Source organism: Rhinoraja longicauda, chromosome 30 (genome assembly GCF_053455715.1).
Source record: "Rhinoraja longicauda isolate Sanriku21f chromosome 30, sRhiLon1.1, whole genome shotgun sequence".
Taxonomy (NCBI): Eukaryota; Metazoa; Chordata; class Chondrichthyes; order Rajiformes; family Arhynchobatidae; genus Rhinoraja; species Rhinoraja longicauda.
In genome coordinates, this window is record NC_135982.1 from 7,674,365 (window position 1) to 7,698,730 (window position 24,366).

Here is a 24,366-nt window from a genome sequence, read left to right on the forward strand (position 1 = left end):
GTGCCCTCAAAACAAAGCCTTAGCTACAGTAACACATTTGCTGCCGAGAAGGAATGTATCTGGTGAAGGAATTATTATTCTGGAAGAATTGATAGCTTTGAGGGATAATTTTCTCTGTTCAGTGTGGAATTAAAGAACACGGAGAGATGAGTTGTGCCTCCAACATGCTGTTTCAATCTCAGTAGTGCACCAGACAGTGCGACAGATTCTCACTGTGTAAGCTACACGTGCAGTCTTTGGCCAGTAACTACAACTATTGACAATGCTCACAGCACTACACTGCACAAGCAGATCAATTTTAAACAGAGAGAATTTAAAAAGAAACATGTGCCAAACCTTGACCCTCACAGCACTACAGGCCATTTAGGCCAAAGAACGACCCGAAGTAATGACAGAAAAAAAGGAGCTGTCAAGACACAAAATTTCAAATTTGGGTAAAACAAAAGACAAAGGGCTCGAGTAATTCAGCGGGTCAGGCTGCCTCTCCAGAGATCATGGATAGGTGACTTTTGGGTCGGGACGTTTCTTCAGACTCGGCCTCTTAATAACAACCTTCGTGGGGAAGATATAATAGATGCGGCAAATCAAGAACAAGGCAAGTTTAATTTATTCCTTCATTCTTGCATTGCCAGTGCGTCTGTCAATTATACACTGGACTCCAGAGGAGATTGATGGTGTGCATGCCAAGAAAGCGCTGCCACAAGTTGCTCAAAATAGTCAATCCACCCAGCAAGCCAGGTTACTTTTAAATAATCAGTTTGCCCAGTGGTTTCACTCCAGCTTGGATCAAGCTTTGTAGCACGATTCTAGACTAGTTGCACCCCATAGCCCAACCAAACATTCTAGGTGTGTAGGAAAAAAAACTGCAGATGCTGGTTTAAATCGAAGGTATAGACAAAATGCTGGAGTAACTCAGCGGGTCAGGCAGCATCTCAGGAGATACTCCACCATTTTGTGTCTACCAACTATTCTTGGTGGTGAGAGCAGGTATTGAGCGGGGTGGCTCTGGGACACCAGAACCAACTGTTGATCCTTCCCAAGATGTTGTGCGCCCAACTCTACAAAACACCAGTGAATGGGAGGTGCCCACTGGAGAACCCCATAATATAATGGCATCTATACCCCTAGTTTTTTTTTGTTCTATAGTTTAACTGTGCATTTTTAAAGGCATTTTAAACTCTCATGTAGCATTGGGATTGGGTTACTTGGTTAAACATGTCACTTGTGTGTCTGTTAACATGAAGATAGCTTATTAGTGAATAGGAGGAGTTGGCTGCGCCTAACGGCTGCGGCTCTCTGGCAGTCTGTTTGTCTTTTTTGTTGTTGTTTGTGTCGGTGTTGGGATGGGTTTTGTTTCTGTTTTTGGCTGTGTATGTGTGGTGGGGGGGTTGGGTGTGGGGTGTGGGGGTGGGGCGGGGGAAACCTTTCTTTTATTAGGTCTCTTCCCCGGGGCGTAGCTCGCCCGCGGGGCCTTCCATCGCCGGCGCGGCTCGGCTGCGGGACTTAACATCGCCAGCGCGGCTCGGCCGCGGGACGTTTCAGTGCCCGGTGCGGCTTGGCCGCTGGACTTAACATCGACAGCGCGGCTCGGCTGCGGGACGTTTCGGTGCCCGGCGCGGCTTGGCCGCTGGACTTAACATCGCCAGCACGGCTCGGCCGCGGGACGTTTCAGTGCCCGGTGCGGCTCGGCCGCTGGACTTAACATCGCCCGGTGTGGCTCGGCCACGGGACGTTTCAGTGCCCGGTGCGGCTCGGCCGCGGGACGTTTCGGTGCCCGGTGCGGCTCGGCCGCTGGACTTAACATCGCCCGGTGCGGCCGCGGGACGTTTCGGTGCCCAGGGCGGCTCGGCCGCGGGGCCTTGCGGGGACTGTGCGTGTCGTTTGCCTCGGTAGGGGTCGAGCTGCCTGTCCGTGGGTGCGGGGGGAAGAGAAGGGAAGTTTTGTTGCCTCCATCACAGTGAGGGGGTGTTTGGAGTCACTGTGATGGATGTTTGTGTTGGGGTCGGGTGTCCTGTGTTCTTTTCTTTTTTGCTGTGTTTTGTGTGACTGCTGAAATTTCGTTCGGTGTAAAAAGCCGAGTGACAATAAAGTGTTGTTATGTTATGTTATGTTATGAAGTTAGTTATTGTCCTACAGCACAAGTGTTTATATGTAGTTTGGATACTTCATTGGCATTGCCTTGGTTTTCTTAGTCAAGCACTTATCCTGGTGTTGTAGCACATTCAACAGTAATACCCACATACATTTACAATTGCCACGATCAGCCCTGCTTCCTAGCACTTCCTTGACAAACTCGCCTCTTGTCTTTAAGACACCAAAATCTTTTTTAGCTGATTTTAGCCCAGTTTTGTTAAAGGTATATGCAACTTCTTTGGATGAATTATACTTGGCTAATAAAATTTATTCAATTCAGTCTGTAATAGGTCTGACATCTAGATTGTGGCAGACACTAACCTAGTGCCCGCATTAATGCGGCTGCAACAAGTCTGATCTTCAGGCCCTGGGGTCATTTTGCATTTACAGGAGACTTCCGAGACACTGTCCAGGAATCCATTAGCACTGTGGGGTAGTGGAATGAACACTGCAGCATTTCTTGAATGTGACAAAGCCACTTGATACAAAGGGCATTTTCCCTTTGATATTCTGGCCCCACAATCAATACAAAACCTGTTGTTCAGGCATCAACTGCATGCTTGCACTTCAAAATTGACAACCAAAGCCTCACCTGTTGCATTGTTATAGAACAGATCACAGGTTTCCATCATTGTGATCATCATTCAATGCAACCTGTGCACAAGGGTGGATTGAAGGTTCATCGTCACACCCAGAGGTGGGAATATGGCAGACTGCATCAATCTGTTTCAGTTTATCAGTTGAGAAATCCTCTGTCTCCCGTGTCAAGATGACAGAGGATTCAAACTCCAGTAAAACGGCAATTGAAATGTATCAAGAAACATTCATCAGCAGCAAAAAACAGTTTGATACTAATTCAGAACTACTTAGATTAAGCACCAAGGATAATTTCAAGAGGATTGAATGACATGCAGAAAATACATTTTAGCTGCTGATGGTTGAAACCAGATTTTTCTGACTGCAAAGCAAGAATCTTACCCAAAGACAGGTGCACAGCTTGACAGGTAGATTCTGGAAGAGGATTCTTCAAAGGGGAACTGGAGAAAATATTCAAGATGAAGCTGCTCTGTCAGAAGAAACGAACTAGAAGGAATTTCATCCCATCTAATCTTGAATCTTTGGATAACACACATCTAAGCAGAGGCTTTAAAAGTACTCAATCTGGCAATGGATCTGAACTAATATTAGAGAAACAGGCAAGAGCATTGAATGAAGACTCAGTGGAGGTCAACCATGACACTGACTGAAGACCATACCATCAGAGACCCCATTTCTTTTGCTGCACAAACAACACCGAAACCTTTGGTTTGCATAACCGACCACTGATGTTTGCATAACCAAGATCAACAAAGAAGAGCCTCGACCCGACCCAAAACATTGCCCATCCCTTCTCTCCAGAGATGCTGTCTGTCCCGCGAGTTACTCCAGCTTTGCTTCTCTCTACCAATGGACAATTTTTGCATATAAAATTTGAATATATTCCATCTGAATATTAACAAGGCAGCAATAGACAATGGACAATAGGTGCAGGAGTCGGCCCTTCGAGCCAGCACCGCCATTCAATGTGATCATGGCTGATCATTCTCAATCAGTACCCCGTTCCTGCTTTCTCCCCATACCCCCTGACTCCGCTACCCTTAAGAGCTCTATCTAGCTCTCTCTTGAATGTATTCAGAGAATTGGCCTCCACTGCCCTCTGAGGCAGAGAATTCCACAGATTCACAACTCTGACTAAAAAGGTTTTTCCTCATCTCTGTTCTAAATGGCCTACCCCTTATTCTTAAACTGTGACCCCTGGTTCTGGACTCCCCCAACATTGGGAACATGTATTGGGAACATGGGGAACTGTATTCAAATGTCCAACTGACAACAGTCCTCAGGGCTCGATGTTACCAGACACGTGCCTGCAACACAAACACTCATCACCATTTAAATGTTCCCATCATCCCTGGGGATGGACCTTCCCTGGAGCAGAGAACGACTCTGAAGCAGTCAACACCCAGATACACCTCAGGCAGGCCAGACGGAAGTCTTTAATCTACAGCGCCAGAAGGCTCATTATTGACCTTCATGTGATGACGTAGAACATTCCGGGCCTTGAGGTAGTGGATCAGACACGTCATCACTTACTGGTTCTACACAAACGCAACCTGGTCAATCTACACAAAAAAAAATTTAAGTGCACAAAAAAAAAGATTCTATACAGCTAAAGTTCTCAAGCCATGCTAGTAAACATTTTTCCATCTTCCTATCATGGGCTTTAATTTCTTTGGTACCCTCTTTTAAGATGAATAGCCACAGCATTTCACAGGCAATTAATTCCATCGACTAGTTATCACTAATACATGATCATTCCTAACAATAGGGATGCATGCTTACTCCCCCTCTCATTTCATTCCTATCATCAGGAAGAAGGTGTAGGAGTCTGAAAACTGACCACCGGGTTCAAGATTAACTCCTTTCCAACAACCATCGGATTTGTGTAGGTAGAAACTGCAGATGCTGGTTTACACCGAAGATGACAAAATATGCTGGCGTAACTCAGCGGGTCAGGCAGCATCGCTGGATAGAAGGAACGGGTGACATTTTGGGTTGAGACCCTTCTTTGAGGAAGGGTCTCGACCCGAAATGTCACCCGTCCCTTCTCTCCAGAGATGCTGCCTATCCCGCTGAGTTACTCCAGCATTTTGTCTCTAAACATCAGGATCTTGAACTCTACACACTGACCACAACTGTGGACTCTGATTGCACAAAGGACATTTTTTGCTCTAGTATTCTGCTTATTAATTTATTTATTGTTTTTGTTACATTATCTGTGTGCATTGAGTCTACAGGCCAACTAAGCTTATGGAAGAATTTCATCGCCATCAGTACATCCACAAATTACACACTTAACATCTTCAGATAGCTCCTCTGTCCCTCCCTTCCCCTCCTCCTTCCCAGATCTCCCTCTATCTTCCTGTCTCCACCTATATCCTTCCTTTGTCCCACCCCCGACATCAGTCTGAAGAAGGGTCTCGACCCGAAACGTCACCCATTCCTTCTCTCCCGAGATGCTGCCTGACCTGCTGAGTTACTCCAGCATTTTGTGAATAAATCTTGGAAATTATATTATGTGGACAGAATCACCGACAACCAGTCTATTATTTAAAAATAAATATTGAAGAGACCACCTTTCTGTAATTGCATTTGTTCTGTACGGTGCTCCAATTTTTGACACCACAAATCCAAACCTACTTCATCATCCAAAACTTACAATATCAACCCAGCACATCCCACACATGAATTATGAATCCCAATCGAACGTAGGACAGAAAGCACCTGAAATCTAACCCCACTGCAACTTGGCAGAGCACATGGACAGAGCAAAACATGAAGGGTTGTTCAAAGCTGAACAATTCATGTACAACTGCTAGCTCTTGTATAATTCATAGCCAAAACCCCAGCCTGGCTGCAGCATGGGTCCACAGCATCCTACCCCAAACAAGCTCAGGTGATGTCCAGGATTTGTACTTGCTCTATGATCATGCATCAGACTAGTGCACAGATGGAGCAGCAGTGGCACAGCGGTAGATTTGCTGCCTCACAGCGACAGAGAGCTGGGTTCAATCTGGACAATGGGTGCTGTCTGTGTGGAGATTGTATGTTCTCAGTGACCACATGGGTTTTCTCCCAGTGCTCCGGTTTCATCCCACGTGGCAAAGTGTGCAGGTTTGTAAATGGCTCCTGTAAATTATTCCTAGTGTGTAGTATGGAGCCAGTGTATGGATAATTGCCGGTCGGCATGGACTCAGTGGGACGAAGAGCCCATTTCCACACTGTATCTCCAACACTAAAACTAAGGATAGCCAAAACTTGCTGCTCTCAAAATTAACCAATAGGTTTTTGAGAAGAGAAACCCAAAGGTGAACCGTGAGTGCCTCTGGGAGAGATGGGTTCCTCATGAATGCAACATCTCACCACAGGCAGCACAACAGGTTTAACATAACACAAACCGAATCACTAGCAACAAACAGAATGACATGCGACCTGATGACAATGGGTTGCCAGAAATGCAGAGTCACGCTATTATCAAAATGCGCCCTTAAATAGCACAACCAATTAGCACTGGGGCACATTTAATATAATGAATTGCGCACGCCACACAGAATGCCCATAGCTCATATGGCCCATTGAGATAACCCAGCTGTTGGCGGTTGTGCAGTAGAAAACAGAAACAGAACTAAATATAGACTCAGAAGCTTTGAACAAACTGCTGGTCCCAGTCACACAAATCTGCCCATTACAAGTACAACTGATCCAATGCTCACAGCAGGATACGCATTCAACACCACAGACCCACCAACATTACGTTAGAACATTAACAGTATAGCACAGGAACAGGCCCTTCTACCCACAATGTTTGCGCCAAACACAATGCCCAGTTAAACTGAACTCATATGTCTGAACAGGATTCATATCCTCTATTCCCTGCATACCCATGCCTATCCGAAAGCCTCTGAAATGCCACTATTATACCTGCGTCCACCACCACCCCTGGCAATGCGTTCTAAGCTCCCACTACTCTGCAAGAAAACTTCACACGCACATCTCCATTCAACTCCACCCCCCCCCTGCACCTTATACCAATGTTCCTTCGCATTGGAAACTTCCACCCTGGGGAAAGAGATTCTGACAGTCAACCCTACCCATGCCACTCACAGGTTTATACACTTCTACCAAACTCCCCTCAAACGCCAACATTCCATGATGTTGGCAGAAACACCAACAGCCAGTCCTTTGCATTTAAAATAAAACAAAGAGGGCAGCACAGTGGCACAGCTGGCCGAGCTGCCTCAACACGAGACCCATGCTTCTATGCTGCCCTCCAGCACTGTCCTTGCGGAGTTTGCACGTTCTCTGGGTCCACCTGGGTTTCCTTCAGGTGCTCCGGTTTCTTCCCACATCCCAGAGTACGGAGTGGATAAGAAAGTGGAACAACATGGAACTAATGTGAATGAGAGATCAATGGTCGGCATGGACAGGATGGAACAAAAGAGCCTGTTTCCACACTCTTTCTAAAATTAAAACCACCAACATATGTTGAATGAACCAAAGGCCAGTCTTTCGCATTTCAAATAAAACAGAAACAACCCCATGAACTAATTTACACTATATCGCTGGCAGAAACCAGCATCTACAGTTCTTCGTTTCTCCATCCATCACTTTCCAGGCTTCGTCCCAATCCTACTTTGCTTTCCCAGCTCTCCATCCCCACTATAATCAGTCTGAAGAAAAGACCCAACCTAAAACATCCCCTTTTCCATTCCATCCCCTCCATTCAGAAGGTGCCTGACCTATCGAGTTCCTCCAACACTGTTCATTGTTCAATATTCCATCATTTGCAGTTTCTTGTGTCTCCAAATAAGGCTGAAGTTTTGTTACCCAATTCTACAAATTGCTTAATACTTCATACTCCAGAGGACATAGTCAGAGTGGAATCGATTCATCAGCACCCACCAACCATCGATTCATCTACACCCATCAACCATTGTCTTCCCAATACCCTCCTTCCCAAACTGCATGCAACCTACCGTTAGACCCTCAAAGTAGCACAGTAAAATTCCAATCAACCATTATTCCATCGTTTGAAAATCCTACTTTAAGATTCTGACGCTGCAGGACACCACTTCCCAAATTCCCTCCGAACTCAATTATTGGGAATGTTATCATAACCAAACATGAATCAAGATGGTAGGTTATTAACAGGATAAGCAGCTAATAATTTGGAAAATCAGCTGATCTGGCACCAAGGTTTCAAGGATGCCAGATCACTACTTTTATAGTAATTTCACCACAGAACACAGAACTAGTGCTTGGAGCAAGGCAGAGAGAAAACAAACCACTGGAGTATTAATGCAATTTACGCTCACATAATGAACCTAGAGACTAGATTTATAATGTCTTCCAACATTCTTCCCCTTCCTCTCCCCTTCTGCCGTCATTATTTTTAGCAACACTGGAAGACCCAAACATTTAAAAAAACAGCAACAGCGTATTTTTGGCAAAGCAGCAAAGAGCCTCAGATTAAGCTCCACATGAGGATGCATTTACCATCTGTGCAAACGATCAAGCATACCTGCAGAGAACAATGCTGAGGTCCCAGTCTTAAAAAGGGGCCATACGAGGAATCACTGCCCACCAACTGCGTGAGTAAACAGAAGACTGGGGGGCAGAATACATTGGGGGGGGGGGGGGGGGGAGAAGGGTTGAATAAAGCAAATCAGCATAATTGAGGCTGGCCTGAAAATCTGGAGAAGGCACTCTGTGGTAGCATCAAATACAGAATGGAGGCTGCCCAGAGGAATTATACGAGGACTAGTAATCTACAGGTTGAATCAAGCCAATCTGAAAAGTAAATTCTAGGAAGGGATGATGGGAGTGGGGTGGAAATACTGAACAAAATGACAGGCACAAAACTCAGTGCGACAGTAAAGTACAAAACACTGCAACAATAGATGCACCGTCTTCCAAGACTAGACACTAAACTGTAGTACCAAGTGCCCTCAAGTGGATACCGCAGACCCAACCAAATTATTTCAAGGAGTAGGCAAGCTCACATCACCATCCTCCCATGCTCCGGCCAAGGTATGTTGTTCTCTCAACCAGCAGCGTTTGCAGGTCATTACCACACTTTAAATTATTGCAAGTGTCAGCAACAATGAACTTCCATAGACTGTCGTTGGTTGCAAAGGGCTTTGGTCTTTGCACTAGTACTACAGTTCTTAATTTATTTTCAATTAAAAAAAATCTTCAGTGCAAACACCAAAGTATTGGATGCAACCAGCGACAGGCCATAGAAGTTTACAGTTGCCGACATTTGCATTCACAGACGTGTTAAGTTACTGCAGGTACGGATTTCATTGTACCATCGTCGGTAAACAGGACAATTAAACACTCTTGTGCCTCTTGCCGAGAGATTAAACAAAGCAACACAGCAACAGGGCAGCGGATGGTAGTTATTGCAAACAAAGGGGCACTTGAGGGCAGCGAGGAGGCTGCAGTGGGACTAACCAGAGGACCAAGAATGACAGGGACATTGCTGGCCTGGAGATTGAGGAAAATAAATGGAAGTAAAAGTGACACAAGGTCAGACTAGAGCGAGTCAGGGCTGGGAGCGCGCTGGTCGCCACTGGGCAGCGCGCTGGTCGCCACTGGTCGCCACTGGGCAGCGCGCTGGTCGCCACTGGGCAGCGCGCTGGTCGCCACTGGTCGCCACTGGGCAGCGCGCTGGTCGCCACTGGGCAGCGCGCTGGTCGCCACTGGTCGCCACTGGGCAGCGCGCTGGTCGCCACTGGGCAGCGCGCTGGTCGCCACTGGTCGCCACTGGGCAGCGCGCTGGTCGCCACTGGGCAGCGCGCTGGTCGCCACTGGTCGCCACTGGGCAGCGCGCTGGTCGCCACTGGGCAGCGCGCTGGTCGCCACTGGTCGCCACTGGGCAGCGCGCTGGTCGCCACTGGTCGCCACTGGGCAGCGCGCTGGTCGCCAGCTGCAGTGGAGGCAGGCGGCTTCAACACCAGTGATGCACTGGCACAGTATCGAGGGGCGACTAGTCACTGCTAATGAGGTGCGACTAGTGGGCTAGTATGGGCGCGGCGGGCCGAACTGCGCCACAAGCTCGGCTCGGCAGTGCAAGGCGCCACAGCAATGCAGGGGCCGGGGACTGGGACTGGGCCGGGGGGTCGAGTCTGGCTGCAGGCGGGGAGAGAGAGAGAGTGGGCCGGGTGGCCCTGCCCTGCCCTGCCTTGCCTTGCCTTACCCACCCACCCTCCAGCGGGCCCTCGTTACCTGAGCGTCGCCGACCCCGAGCCTCTCCTCCTCCTCCTTCCCCGCCGCGCCGGTTATGGCGGCGACTCTCCGGCCACCTTTTATCCGCCAGCGCTGCCCGCACCGCACCTACCCTAGTAGCGGCGCACCCCAAATCACCACCGCACCGCCCCGAGTAGCGGCGCACCCCAAATCACCACCGCACCGAGGAGCGGCGCACACCAAATCCTCACCGCCCCCTAGTGGCGGCGCACCCCCAAATCCCCACCGCACTGCCCCGACTAGCGGCGCGCCCCAAAATCCTCACCGCACCGCACCGCCCCTGGTAAAGCGCACTCAAAATCCCCACCGTCCCTGGTAGCACCAGAATCCCCACCGTACCGCCCTTAGTAGTGGCGCACCCCGAAATCCCCCACCGCCCCTAGTAGAAGAGCATTCGAAATCCACACCGCCCCGAGTAGCAGCGCACCCCAAATCCCCACCACACCGCCCCTAGTAGCAGCGCACCCCAAATCCCCACCACACCGCCCCTAGTAGCAGCGCACCCAAAATCCCCACCCGCCCCTGGTGGAGGCACACTCTAAATCGAGTGCTGCAGAGGTAGAGTTGCTGCCTTACAGCGCCAGAGACCCAAGTTTGATCCTGATTACGGGTGCTGTTTGTATGGAGTTCGTATGTTCTTCCCATGACCGTTTGGATTTTACCCGGGCGCTCAGGTTTCCTCCCTAATTCCAGAGTACGGGGTTCATGGTCACCGCAGACTCGGTGGGCGCTGTTCCTCTAACATCTTAATTCGAACGTCTAAACTCTAAAACTTAGATGGGGCATATTGGGCGGCATGGACAAGTTGGGCTGAAGGGCCCGTTTCCGTGCTGTATGACACCATGACTCTAACAGTTACAGCACTCTTCACGTTGTATATTAATGATTTGGATGAGAGGATTGAAGGCTTTGTGGCCAAGTTTGCGAATGATATGAAAATAGGTGGAGGGGCAGGTAGTGCAGAGAAAGCAGGGACTCTGCAGAAGGACTTGGGCAGGTTGGATGAGTGGGCAGAGAAGTGGCAGATGGAATGTAGTGTAGCAAAGTGTGGAGTCATGCATTTTGAATCCAGGATTAAAGGCGTATTTAGATAAATCAGTTTTGATTGAATGGCGGAGTAGATTGTTGGGCCAAATAGCCTAATTCTACTCCTATTCCTTATGACCTTATAGAAACATAGAAAATAGGTGCAGGAGGAGGCCATTCGGCCCTTCGAGCCAGCACCGCCATTCATTGTAGGCAGGCATGGGGCCAATCAATAACCCATGCCTGCCTTCTCCCCATATCCCTTGATTCCACTGGCCCCTAAAGCTCTATCTAACTCTCTCTTAAATCCATCCAGTGATTTGGCCTCCACTGCCCTCTGTGGCAGAGAATTCCACAAATTCACAAGTCTCTGGGTGAAAAGTTTTTTCTCACCTCAGTTTTAAATGGCCTCCCCTTTATTCTAAGACTGTGCCCCCTGGTTCTGGACTCCCCCAACATTGGGAACATTTTTCCTGCCTTTTGACCTTTTGAGCACTGAAGGCCATTTGGCTCATTGACGGAGAGTAAACCTGATGAAAGATGTTGGAAGGTCGGGTCTGAGTAAACTGGGCCTCAGCTGCTGTTTCTGTGCTGTTGTGTGGCACACTCACTTCCTGTTCTATTCACCAGAAGGTCGCACAATGGTGCCGTGATGCAAGAACCGTGCTCTGAGTCAGCCCAGAGGAAGTGCCTGCAGTGAGTCACAATTCGGAGTAAAGGTTGTCCAGTGGAGGGGGGTCACAGATGAGGAGAGTCCGGCTAGACCGACCAGCACCCTGCACTGTCCCCGTGGCTCGCCCAGGCCCATCTTCACTCTAGACTTTGGAGATACAGCGAGGAAACCGGCCCGTCGGCCCGACCGAGTCCGCGCCGACCAGCGCTCCCCTGGATGATACTCCAGCACCATCCGACACGTGCGGGGGACAATTTACAGATGCCAATTAACCGACAAACCTGCACGTCTTTGGAGTGTGGGAGGAAACTGGAGCACCCGGGGAAAACCCACACAGGTCACGGGGAGAACGTGCAAACTCCGTGCAGACAGCACACGTTGTCAGGATTGAACCAAGGTCTCTGGCACTGTAAGGCAGCGACTCTGCCGCCCCAGCACCATGCTCAGAAAGCCACCAGCTGGCTTTGACAGGATGTGAATGTAACGTACCATGACATAATAGTGGTTAGCGCTCTTGAGGTTAGTGTTGTCTAGGTTTCCAGAGTCTGATGGTTGTTAAGAAGAAGCTATTCTTGAACCCGGTGGAGAGGGTTTTCAGGCTCCTGTACCTTCTTCCCGATGGCAGGAGTGAAATGAGAGCGTGCCCAGGGTGGTGTGGGTCTCTGATGATGCCGGCTGCCTTTTTGAGGCAGCGACTCCTGTAGATCCCTTCGATGGTGGGGAGGTCAGTACCCGTGATGGACTGGGCAATGCCCAATTGAGAGGGGATCTTACAGAAACATGTGAAACTCTTAAGTGATTGGACAGGAAAAAATGTTCTCGATGTTGGGGGAGTCCAGAACCAGGGGTCATGGTTTAAGAATAAGGTGTTGGCCATTTAGGACTGAGATGAGGCAAAAAAAAAATTCACCCAGAGTTGTGAATCTGTGGAAAGCTCTACCACAAACAGGCAGCGGAGGCCAATTCACTGGATGTCTTCAAGAGAGAGTGAGATTTTGCTCTCAGGGCTAACGGAATCAAGGGATATGGGGAAGAAAGCAGGAATAAGATACTGATTTAGGATGATCAGCCAAGAATATATCGACTGGCGGTGCTGGCTCGAAGGGCCGAATGGCCTACTCCTGCACCTATCTTGTGACCTTGCCAGAATGCACAACTCCATCCTGTCCGTCCATACGCCAGTCAGAACCAGGCAACCCTCTGCACATCAGCGGCAAGATGAGCAGAATCCAAAGCATCCAACACAGCCTTGTCCCACCACAATCATTCCTCCTTCACCCCGTTCCAGTCTGGCAGAAGGTACAGAAGCTTGAAAGCGCGTACCACCAGACTCAAGAGCAGATTGTTCCCCTCTGTTATCAGACTTCTGAACGGTCCTTCCATAAGCTAGAGTGCTGTCTGATTCACCTCTACCCCATTGAGGGCATGGGACTTTCTGGAACTGTGTGGGAAGGAACTGCAGGTGCTGGTTTAAACCGAAGATAGACACAAAAAAGCTGGAGTAACTCTGCGGGACAGGCAGCATCTCTGGAGAGAAGGAGGTGGAAGCAAGAGGGAATTTAGAAGATTGAGGGGGGATCTTATAGAAACTTACAAAATTCTTAAGGGGTTGGACAGGCTAGATGCAGGAAGATTGTTCCCGATGTTGGGGAAGTCCAGAACAAGGGGTCACAGTTTAAGGATAAGGGGGAAGTCTTTTAGGACCGAGATGAGAAAGTTTTTTTTCACACAGAAAGTGGTGAATCTATGGAATTCTCTGCCACAGAAGGTAGTTGAGGCCAGTTCATTGGCTATATTTAAGAGGGAGTTAGATGTGGCCCTTGTGGCTAAAGAGATCAGGGGGTATGGAGAGAAGGCAGGTACGGGATACTGAGTTGGATGATCAGCCATGATCATATTGAATGGCGGTGCAGGCTCGAAGGGCCGAATGGCCTCCTCCTGCACCTATTTTCTATGTTTCTAAGAGGTAGTGAGGTAGAAGCAAGAGTGGCAATGGTGGACATATTTATCTTTCCTCCTTCCTGGTCTCAGGTTTGTTGCCATGAATATTTAATATCCTCAGTCCAATAATCGAGATGGAACAGCTCATCAGAGAACGGCTAGGAGCTCGATGAGTACTGAGTGACCGGTTAAACTTTAATGAGGACACACTGTCATCAACCACTGATCAAGCGTACTGATAGCCCAGGGTTAAATCTCCACTGGCACTGAAATTATAAATAGATTAATGCTTCGTTACGGATTGCACTCAGTGGGATTTTCACGTCCCCAACCAAAGACGTGCAGGTTTGTAGGTTAATTGGCTTGGCAAATGTAAAAATTGTCCCTAGTGTGTGTAGGATAGTGTTAATGTGCGGGGATCACTGGTCGGCGCAGTCTCGGTGGGCTGAAGGGCCTATTGCCAAGGGATCTCTCTAAAGACTAAAGTCTAAAGTCTAAAGAAGCTGCAGAGAAATAAAAACACAAACTGCTGGAGTAACTCAGCGACAGCAGAGAGTCTGGGTGAGGGACAGGGATGATGGGCCGAGTGGCCTGCCCTGTCTAATGCCGATGATCGCCTAACCTTCTGCATGAACAAAGCTACAACCATTCCCTTGAATGTACAGCAGGCAGTGAAGAAAGCCAATGGAATGTTGGCCTTCATAACAAGAGGAGTTGAGTATAGGAGCAAAGAGGTCCTTCTGCAGTTGTACAGGGCCCTAGTGAGACCGCACCTGGAGTACTGTGTGCAGTTTTGGTCTCCAAATTTGAGGAAGGATATTCTTGCTATTGAGGGCGTGCAGCGTAGGTTTACTAGGTTAATTCCCGGAATGGCGGGACTATCATATCTTGAACGACTGGGGCGACTAGGCTTGTATACACTGGAATTTAGAAGGATGAAAGGAGATCTTATCGAAACGTATAAGATTATTAAGGGGTTGGACACGTTAGAGGCAGGAGACATGTTCCCAATGTTGGGGGAGTCCAGAACAAGGGGCCACAGTTTAAGAATAAGGGGTAGGCCATTTAGAACTGAAATGAGGAAAAACTTTTTCAGTCAGAGAGTTGTGAATCTGTGGAATTCTCTGCCTCAGAAGGCAGTGGAGGCCAATTCTCTGAATGCATTTAAGAGAGAGCTAGATAGAGCTCTTAAGGATAGCGGAGTCAGGGGGTATGGGGAGAGGGCAGGAACGGGGTACTGATTGAGAGTGATCAGCCATGATCACATTGAATGGCGGTGCTGGCTCGAAGGGCCGAATGGCCTCCTCCTGCACCTATTGCCTATTGTCTATTGTGACAACACTGTCTCCATGCACACTTCTCAGCAAATCACAGGAACAATGCAGGTGACACGAGGAGTTGCAGACGCTGGAACTTGAGCAAAAGACAAAGTGCTGGAGGAACTCAATGGGTCGGGCAACATCTGTCGTGGGAATGGACAGGCGAGGTTTCTGGTTGGGGCCCTTCTTCAGACTGGTGCAGAACTATTTGCCTCCATTATCGGGAAAGGTTTGCATGAATGCAGCGCTCCTCAATATCCTTCTCAGATGCCCTGAATCAGTTTACAAGCAATTAATGCACTGAGAATAGCCATTGTGGTAATGGAGGGAACTTGGCCAATTTTCAGACAGTGCGGTCCCAGAAAGAGTAACGTGATAATAAGGTAATCTGTTGTTGCTTGTGTTAATTGGGTGTTAAATTTGGGTCTGGTCTTCAGGGAGAACTCCCTCGCACGTATTCCAGTGTAATGGGGACTTTTACTTCAAGCAGAGACTGCAGACAGATCCCTTTAGACAAACACCTCAACAGAGAGAGAACTTCACCAACAACCCACTCCAAGAAGCCCCAGCCCAAAACCTCACCTATCCATTTCCTCCACAGACGCTGCCTGACCCGCTGAGTTAATCCAGCACTTTGTTTTTTTTGCTCAGGATTCCAGCATCTGTGGTTCTTTGTGTCTTGTTTTTACAAGAATGCTATTTGATCTGAGGGGGTATTGGCTGCATGGAGAGTTTAGTTTACTTTTGTTTAGAGATACAGCGCGGAAAACAGGCCCTTTGGCCCACCGAGTCCGCGACGACCAGCGATCCCCGCACACTATCGCTATCCAACACACACTAGCGACAATTTACAATTATACCAAGCCAATTAGCCGACAAACTTTTACGTCTTTGGAGCGTGGGAGGAAACCAGAGCACCCGGGGAAAACGCACGCGGTCACAGGGAGAACGTACAAAATCCGTACAGACGGCACCAGTAGTTAGGATCGAACCCAGGTCTCTGGCGCTGTAAGGCAGCAGCTCTACCGCTACACCAGAGGTTGGACAAACTTGGGTTGTTTTCTCCAGATCGTCGGACGCTGAGGGAAGACCTGATAGAAGTGTACAAAATTATGAGAGGCATAGATAGGGTAGACATTCACAGACTTTTTCCCAGGGTGGAAATGTCAAAGAGAGCTTTAAGATGAGAGGAACAACGTTTGTAGAGCCCAACAGGGCAGGAGAATAGTTGGTGCGCGGAATGCACTATCAGGTGGTGGAGAAGAGCCAACAGGGTGGTTTAAGATGATTATATACAGGCACATGGATATAATGGAAGGATAAGGGACTATGTGCAGGCAGAGGTAATTAATTTTTTTGAAAATCGTTTTTAGTAAATCTTGGAGATTAGTTTAACTTTAGTACATTTAGGAGATTACTTTAGTTTACTTTGCTTCAGAGATACAGCACGGAAACAGGTCCTTTGGCCCACCGACCGCACCAACCACTCCGTACCAACCAGCGATCCACACACACGAGCACGATCCTACGCACTTGGGACAATTTACAATTTTTACTGAAGTAAATTGACGTACACACCTGCACGTCTTTGGAGTGTGTGACAAAATCAGAGGACCCAGGGAAAACCCACGCAATCACGGGGAGAACGTACAAACACCATACAGACAGCGCCTGTAGTCAGGAACGAACCCGGGTCTATGGCGTTTTAAGGCAGCAACTCTACCGCTGCGCCACCGTGCCGCTCGGATTAATGTAACTTGACATCATGTTCAGCATAGACACTGTTGGGCTGAAGGGCCTGTTCCTGTGCTGCACTGTTCTATATTTTACGTTCTACGTTAAACACTATTGGGCGGCACGGTGGCACAGCGGTAGAGTTGCCGCTTTACAGCTCTTGCAGCACCAGAGACCCGGGTTCGATCCTGACTCTGGGCGCTATCTCTACGGAGCTTGTACGTTCTCCTCGTGACTGTGTTCCTGTGTTTCTCCAGGATCTTCCGTTTCCACCCACACTCCGAAGACGTACAGGTTTGTAGGCTAATTGACTTGGTATAAGTGTAAATTGTTCCTGGTGTGTGTAGGCAGTATTAATGTGCGGGGATCGCTGGTCGGTGCAGACTCGGTGGGCCGAAGGGCCTGTTTCCGCGATGCACCTCTAAACTAAACCAAACTATTCGTCATATTTATAAAATCATTTCTCATTATTATATCATTGTATTATTGTTAGCTACATCACCATCTGTATCTCTCGATTCCCTTTCCCCCGACTCTCTGTCTGACGAAGGGTCTCGACCTGAAACGTCACCTATTCCTTTCCTCCAGAGATGCTGCCTGACCCGCTGAGTTACTCCAGCGTTTTTGTGTCGATTCTCATTATTGATATTTACCTTTTGGTGTCGTAACATTTGAATAAATAAATCAGGGGGTATGGACAGTTGGGGGTGGGCATTCTTGCTCCAGCAAAAGTTTCCAAAGCATACGTTCCAGAGAGAATCAGACTGTTGTGATACATGAGGCTATGTTGTCCACATAAGATACCAGTGCCAAGCTCTGCTGCAGGAATATTGCTGCCCTCTCTGCTTAACTGGGGCGACACTGCCACCTTAAGGCAGACAAGAGAACTGAAAGTAAAGGAAGACTTGCACCTCTGTAAAGCTAACAGCCTGAGTTTAGTTTAGTTTATCATATCATATCCTATATATACAGCGCGGAAACAGGCCTTTTCGGCCCACCAAGTCCGCGCCGCCCAGCGATCCCCGTACATTAACACTATCCTACACCCACTAGGGACAATTTTTACATTTACCCAGCAGCCCACCGACCGGCGATCCCCGCACGCTAACACTATCCTCCACACACTGGGGACAATTTAAATTATACAAAGCCAATGTTCCCAATGTTGGGGGAGTCCAGAACAAGGGGCCACAGTTTAAGAATAAGGGGTAGGCGATTTAGAACTGAAATGAGGAAAAACTTTTTCAGTCAGAGAGTTGTGAATCTGTGGAATTCTCTGCCTCAGAAGGCAGTGGAGGCCAATTCTCTGAATGCATTTAAGAGAGAGCTAGATAGAGCTCTTAAGGATAGCGGAGTCAGGGGGTATGGGGAGAAGGCAGGAACGGGGTACTGATTGAGAATGATAAGCCATGATCACATTGAATGGTGGTGCTGGCTCGAAGGGCCGAATGGCCTCCTCCTGCACCTATTGTCTATTGTCTATAAAGGGATGTGGGTCAAACATGATCCAGTGCAATATCTCCTCATGGTAGGTCTACTTTGAAGAAGTTTTCCTCCTCTCTCCAACGAGAGTTCTGCGCCGACCAGTCTGACTGTCCCTCGGATTATAAAGTATCTCTGTTTGCTTTGTTGTCACCGTCTCCGAGCTAACAATGGTCTATTCCACGTTTTCCCTCATCTGTATCTCTTTTGATCTCTTACACTTCCTTATCTCTGTAGCTCCCTCTCCCCTGACTCTCAGTCTGAGGAAGGGTCTCGACCCCAAAACATCACCCATTCTTTCTATCCAGAGATGCTGCCTGTCCCGCTGAGTTACTCCAGCTTTTTGTGTCTGTCTTCGTGGATTAAATGGGCCCGGCTTTGATGGGGGGGCATGTTGGTCAGCATGGGTGAGTTAGGCCGAAGGGTCTGTTTCCGTGCTGTGTGACTCCGCGAGCCTAACCATTCACGCATGGTTGGAACAGTCACAGAGAATCATGGAGTCATACAGCACAGAAACAGGCCCTTCGGCCCACCTCGTCCATGCCAACCAAAATGCCCCTTCTATGCATGTTGGTTAAGGATGTGGGAGGAAAGCAGAGCACCCTGGGAAAACCTACACGATCACAGAGAGAACGTGCAAACTCCACACAAACAGCACCGGGGGTCAGGATTGAACCCAGGTCGCTGGAGCTGAGGCAACAGCTCTATCCGCTGCGCCACTCTGCATTCTGTCAGAATGTCCCAAAGGACTTTGACCATGAGATGCTTCTTGAAATGGCATCATAAGACATTAAACAGTGCAGCCATTCGGCCCACAATGTGTATGCTGAACATGATGCCCAGACCAACTTTTACCTGCCTGCACAAGATCCATATCCCTCCATTCCGTACACATCCATGTGCCTATCCTATTGTATCTGCCTCCACCACCGCCTCAGGCAGTTCAATGCTATCCCACTTTCTCATCCACTCCCTACACACTAGGGGCAATTGCAGAGGGCCAATTCACCCACAAACCCACACGTCTTTGGTTTGTGGGAGGAAACCGGAGCACCGGGAAGAAAGCCAAGGGAGAACGTGCAAACTCCACACGGACAGCACCTGAGGTCAGGACTGAACCCACCGCGGGGACACCCCATTAATGGGATGATCAGCATCATTTCTCTGCTTCAGAAAGCAAAGCAGGTGAGGCTTGCAATCCACAAGAGTGACACACTGTACAAGGGCAGGGTGGTAAGTGGCAAGTAAGATCGTGTCAGCAGGGCAACTGGATCTCCACAGACTGTGTGGAGGAAGCAGCACAGTGGTGCAGCGGGTCGAGCCGCTGCCTCACAGCGCCAGAGATCTGGGTTCAATCCTGACCTTCGGGTGCTGACTGCGGAGTTTGCACGTTCACCCTGTGACCGCGTGGGTTTTCTCCGGGTGCTCCAGTTTCCTCCCACACTCCAAAGACGTGCGGGCTTGTACGTTAATTGGCCCTCTGTACATTGCACCTGGTGTGTAGGGAGTGGATGAGAAAGTGGGATGTCATAGAGCTCACAGAGATCGATGGTCGGCGTGGACTCGGTGGGCCGAGGGGCCTGTTTCCACGCTGCATCTCTAAAACTAAAATAACTGAGACGCCAGCTGCCATGGACAATGAAAGGTGACACCATCATCAAACCTCCCCAGTAATAACATCCACAGTGCCAAACTCCCACCTGAAGGTATTAGGAAGGTACTGCAGATGGTGGTTTATACCAAAGATGGACACAAAGTGCTGGAGTAACTCAGCAGGACAGGCAGCATCTGTGGAGAAAAAGGATAGGTGATGTTTCGGGTCGGGACCCTTCTTCAGAGGTTGAATCGCCACCTATCCATAGTCTCCAGAGATGCCACCTGACCCGCTGAGTTACACCAGCACTTTGTGTCTATTGAGCCATGGAGCTACTGGAAGAGATTCTGTGGCTGCTAACTCATCGCCATCGAACCCTCAGACAATCTTTGATTGGTCTTTACTGGACGTTGTCTTGTACTAAACGTCATTCCCTTTATCCTGTCCCTGTGCACTGTGGAAGGCTCGATTGTAATCATCTAGAGTCTTTCTGCTGACCGGTTAGCACGCAAGAAAAGCTTTACCCAGCACAATAAACAAAACACAATGTACGATGCCCCATTCCAGTTGTTTGGGTGGCACAGTGGCGCAGCTGGTAGAGGTGCTGCCTCACAATGAAGTAAACTCAAACACAAACTAAACCCACGACAGCACACACCTCTCCTGCTGTGGGATGTGTAACACTCTGGAAGAGTGCCGCCCCAACAACAAGCACGTGAATCAACGCCAGCCAGCCTACTGAACGGGCAGCCCATCCACCTCCTTACAAGGTGGCGCAGCGGTAGAGTTGCTGCCTTACAGCGAATGCAGCACCGGAGACCCGGGTTCGATCACGACTATGGGCGCTGTCTGTACGGAGTTTGTACGTTCTCCCCGTGACCTGCGTGGGTTTTCTCCGAGATCTTCGGTTTCCTCCCACACACTCCAAAGACGTACAGATTTGTAGGTTAATTGGATTGGTAAATGAAAAATATTGCCCCTGGTGTTTGTAGGATGGTGTTAATGTGCGGGGATCGCTGGTCGGCGCAGACCTGGTGGGCCGAAGGGCCTGTTTCCGCGCTGTATCTCTAAACTAAACTGAACGTTGATCCCCCAAATCAACGGGCAGGCACGGTGGTGCAGCAGTAGAGTGGCTGCCTTACAGCACCGGAGACCCTGGTTCGATCCTGACTACGGGCGCTGTCTGCACGGAGTTTGTACGTTCTCCTGGTGACCTGCGCGGGTTTCCTCCCACACTCCAAAGACATACAGGTTTGTACGTTATGGTATGGATTGTAAATTGTCCCTAGTGTGTGTAAGACAGTGTTAATGTGTGGGGATCGCTGGTCGGTGTGGGCTCGGTGGGCCCAAGGGTCTGTTTCCGCGCTGTATCTCTGAAAACACCTCGGGCGCCAGCCGCATGCAGTGGCTACGGTGTGTATCATTCACAAAACGCGCTGCAGTTCCTCACCTGTGTTACACCATCCGTGCCCCTCACCGTCTCTCGCTGGGAACGACGAGGGCGGAAGCCCGGTTTCTCTCGAAGTGGTCAACCAGCCTGCACTGGAAAAGCATCCCCGTTCCCTCAGTGTATCCTGGAACTCCCTGTCCCTCAGCGCACCCACATCAGAAGCACAGCCGGAGCTCAGGGCGACAGCTCAGCGCAACCTTCCCCGGGGCCGTTAGGGATGGGCACCAATTATCAGCCTCGCCAGTAACACCCATCCCATGACTTACAAAAGGAAATGAGTGGGGTTTCAAAATATTTGGACAGGTTACAAGTTAAACAAAGTTATGCTGGTTCAAATGTAAAAAAGAGACAGGAAGCACTTTAGAGTCTGAGAGTCATAAGGCATAGAAGCAGGCCCTTCGGCCCAACTGGTCCATGCCAACCAAAATGCCCAATCTAAGCTAGTCCCATTTGCCCGTGTTTGGCCCATTTACCTCCAAACCTTTCCTATCCATAGGGTAGGAATGGGTGCTTAATGGGGTTGATGACATTTTTACACAGTCATTGAGTCATACAGCACGGAAACAGGCCCTTCGGCCCATCTTGTCCATGCCGACCAAGATGCCCCATCTAAGCTAGTCCTATCTGCCTGCATTTGCCCCAAATCCCTCTAAACCTTTCCTATCCATTGGGTAGGAATGGGAACTTAATGGGGTTCATGACATGTGCCCAGAGTCATAGAGGCACACAGCAATGAAGCATGGCCTTCAGCCCATCGAGTCCGTGCCGACCATCAACCTCCCATTCACACTAATCCTACATTCATCCCATCTTTTTCATTCGCTGCACATGCTCATCAACTCATCTGAGATTCTACCACTCACCTACACACGACAGGCACTTTACAGAGGCCAATTAGCCGACCAACCCACATGGCTTTGGGCCATGGGAGCAAACCCCAGCTTTCACCGGCAGATCATGCAAACTCCACGTTAAATAGCACCTGAGGTCAGGATTGAACCCGGATCCCTGGCGCCGTGAGGCGGCTGCTCAAACTAATGCATCAATGTGCTCCCTGTGCTGTAACAATTCAACGTCCCGATCATCACAGTTGTCCCAAAAGATGGAAGTTTATAGAATGAAATGTCAGGCCAGTCAGCATGGAAACAGGCCCCTTGGCCCAAGGTGCCCCCTCCGCACTAGTCCCACCGGCCTGTGTTTGACCCGTATCCCTCTCAACCAGTCCTATCCATGTACCTATCCAAATGTCTTTTAAATGTTGTTATAGTACCTGCCTCAACCACCTCCTCTGGCAGATTGTTCCATATGCCTACCGCCCTCTGCGTGAAAAATTTACCCCTGAAGTTCCTATTAAATGGTTTCCCCATCACCTTGAATTTACGCCCTCTGATTTGTAACTCCCCTACTCTGGGAGAGACTCTGTGTATCCACCCGATCTATTCCCCCCATAATTTTATACGCCTCTGTAAGCCGTGTATAAAAGCCCCTCAGCCTCTACTGACTAAAGTTGACAATAAACTTACCAAATGTGTAGGAAAGAACTGTTTGATGCTGGTTTAAATCGAAGATAGACACAAAATGCTGGAGTAACTCAGCAGGACAGGCAGCATCTCTGGAGAGAAGGAATGGGTGACGTTTCGGGTCGAGACCCTCCTTCAGCCTGATCTTACCATATTTGTTCTCAATTGATAAGTGTGGATGGCCTCCTGGTCAGAGTGCATGGATAACTGCAGCTTACACGATGCATTTGGGATCCTGAAGGATGGATGATGAATTTTCCCAATGGAGTCATCCAGGAATGTTATGTTGGGAGTGACTGAACAAAAGCATTGAAATCCTTTCATTCCTCAAAAAACAGACCAACTCCTGCCCCAGTCAGGCTCACAATACCAAGCGACTTGGATGTAAAATAAAGGCTTTATTAAATCTTACATTTGACATAATTAGAGATGCGTACCCGATTGTCATTATTCATGTATAAAAAAATCTGAAAAAAGACTTTAAAAATACCCATTTTGGAAAAATAGATTTTCACAGCTGTGCGCAATTTAATGGAAAAAGTGAGGCTCAAAAATATCCATAAAAAAGTTCCGCCACCATTTAAAGATGTTGGCTTTCAGAAGGATGAACGATACAATCATATACAGTGAGCAATAATACAACACCAGTAAAGTCAGTGGTGTTAAGAGAGACCATTCTAACTTGCTGCTCTTGTTCTATTTGCCACTCGGTCCCATTTTTGATGCTCTCTCCTGCACTGGTGCAGGTCCCCACAAACCTCGCAGCGCGCGCGCTCCAATTCCTGCAGCTGGCACCAGTGCAGTCTGGCTATCAGAAGGTGCAGAGACTGCTGCAAGCTTTGTATAAGAAAAAAACTGCAGATGCTGGTTTAAATCGAAGGTAGGCACAAAATGCTGGAGTAACTCAGCGGGACAGGCAGCATCTCGGGAGAGGAATGGGTGACGTTTCGGGCCGAGACCCTTCTTCAGACTGATGTCAGGGGAAGGGGTGGGACAAAGATAGGATGTAGTCCTAGATAGGAAGACTAGTGGGAGAACTGGGAATGGGGAGGGGATAGAGAGGGAAAGCAGGGACTATCTGAAGTTAGAGAAGTCAATGTTCATACCGCTGGGGTGTAACCCACCCAAGCGAAATGTGAGGCGCGGTTCCTTCAATTCGCGTTGAGCCTCACTCTGACAATGGAGGAGGCCCAGGACAGAAAGGTCAGATTGGGAATGGGAGGAGGAGTTGAAGTGCTGAGCCACCGGGAGATCAGGTTGGTTAAGATGGACTGAGCGGAGGTGTTGAGCGAAACGCTCTCGTTATCAGTCTCGCCGTCTCACCGCTTGGTCTCGCCGGTTCCTTGCCATCCTTCCTCAGTCTGTGGACGTTGCTGGAGATTTGTTGTCCTCCCCAATTTGCCCGTACGACTGAGTGGCCATTTCACAAAGGGGTTCCAAGTTGTGGGTCTGAACACCCTGGACGAAAGTTTGCACATCTCCTTCAAACTTTCTCCCTCTGAGTTTAAAGCTCTGCCCTCTAGTCTTTGACATGTCCACCCTGGGGAATGAGGTCTGACTGTCTACCCTATCCTTGCCTATCATTTTATGTACTATTATAAGGACTTCCATCAAGCTCCGACATTCCAGAGAAAATAATCCAAGTT

At 48.9% G+C, this 24,366-nt stretch overlaps 1 protein-coding gene across 1 annotated transcript in view; it reads right to left on the reverse strand.

The window, feature by feature from the left end:
- Positions 1-10,067, reverse strand: part of spsb1 (splA/ryanodine receptor domain and SOCS box containing 1) — a 68,791-nt gene extending 58,724 nt beyond the window's left edge. The window contains exon 1 of the mRNA XM_078425068.1: positions 9,961-10,067. The gene's annotated coding sequence lies outside the window, so the exon portion shown is untranslated. The remainder of the gene's footprint in view (positions 1-9,960) is intronic.
- Positions 10,068-24,366: the final 14,299 nt, after the last annotated feature.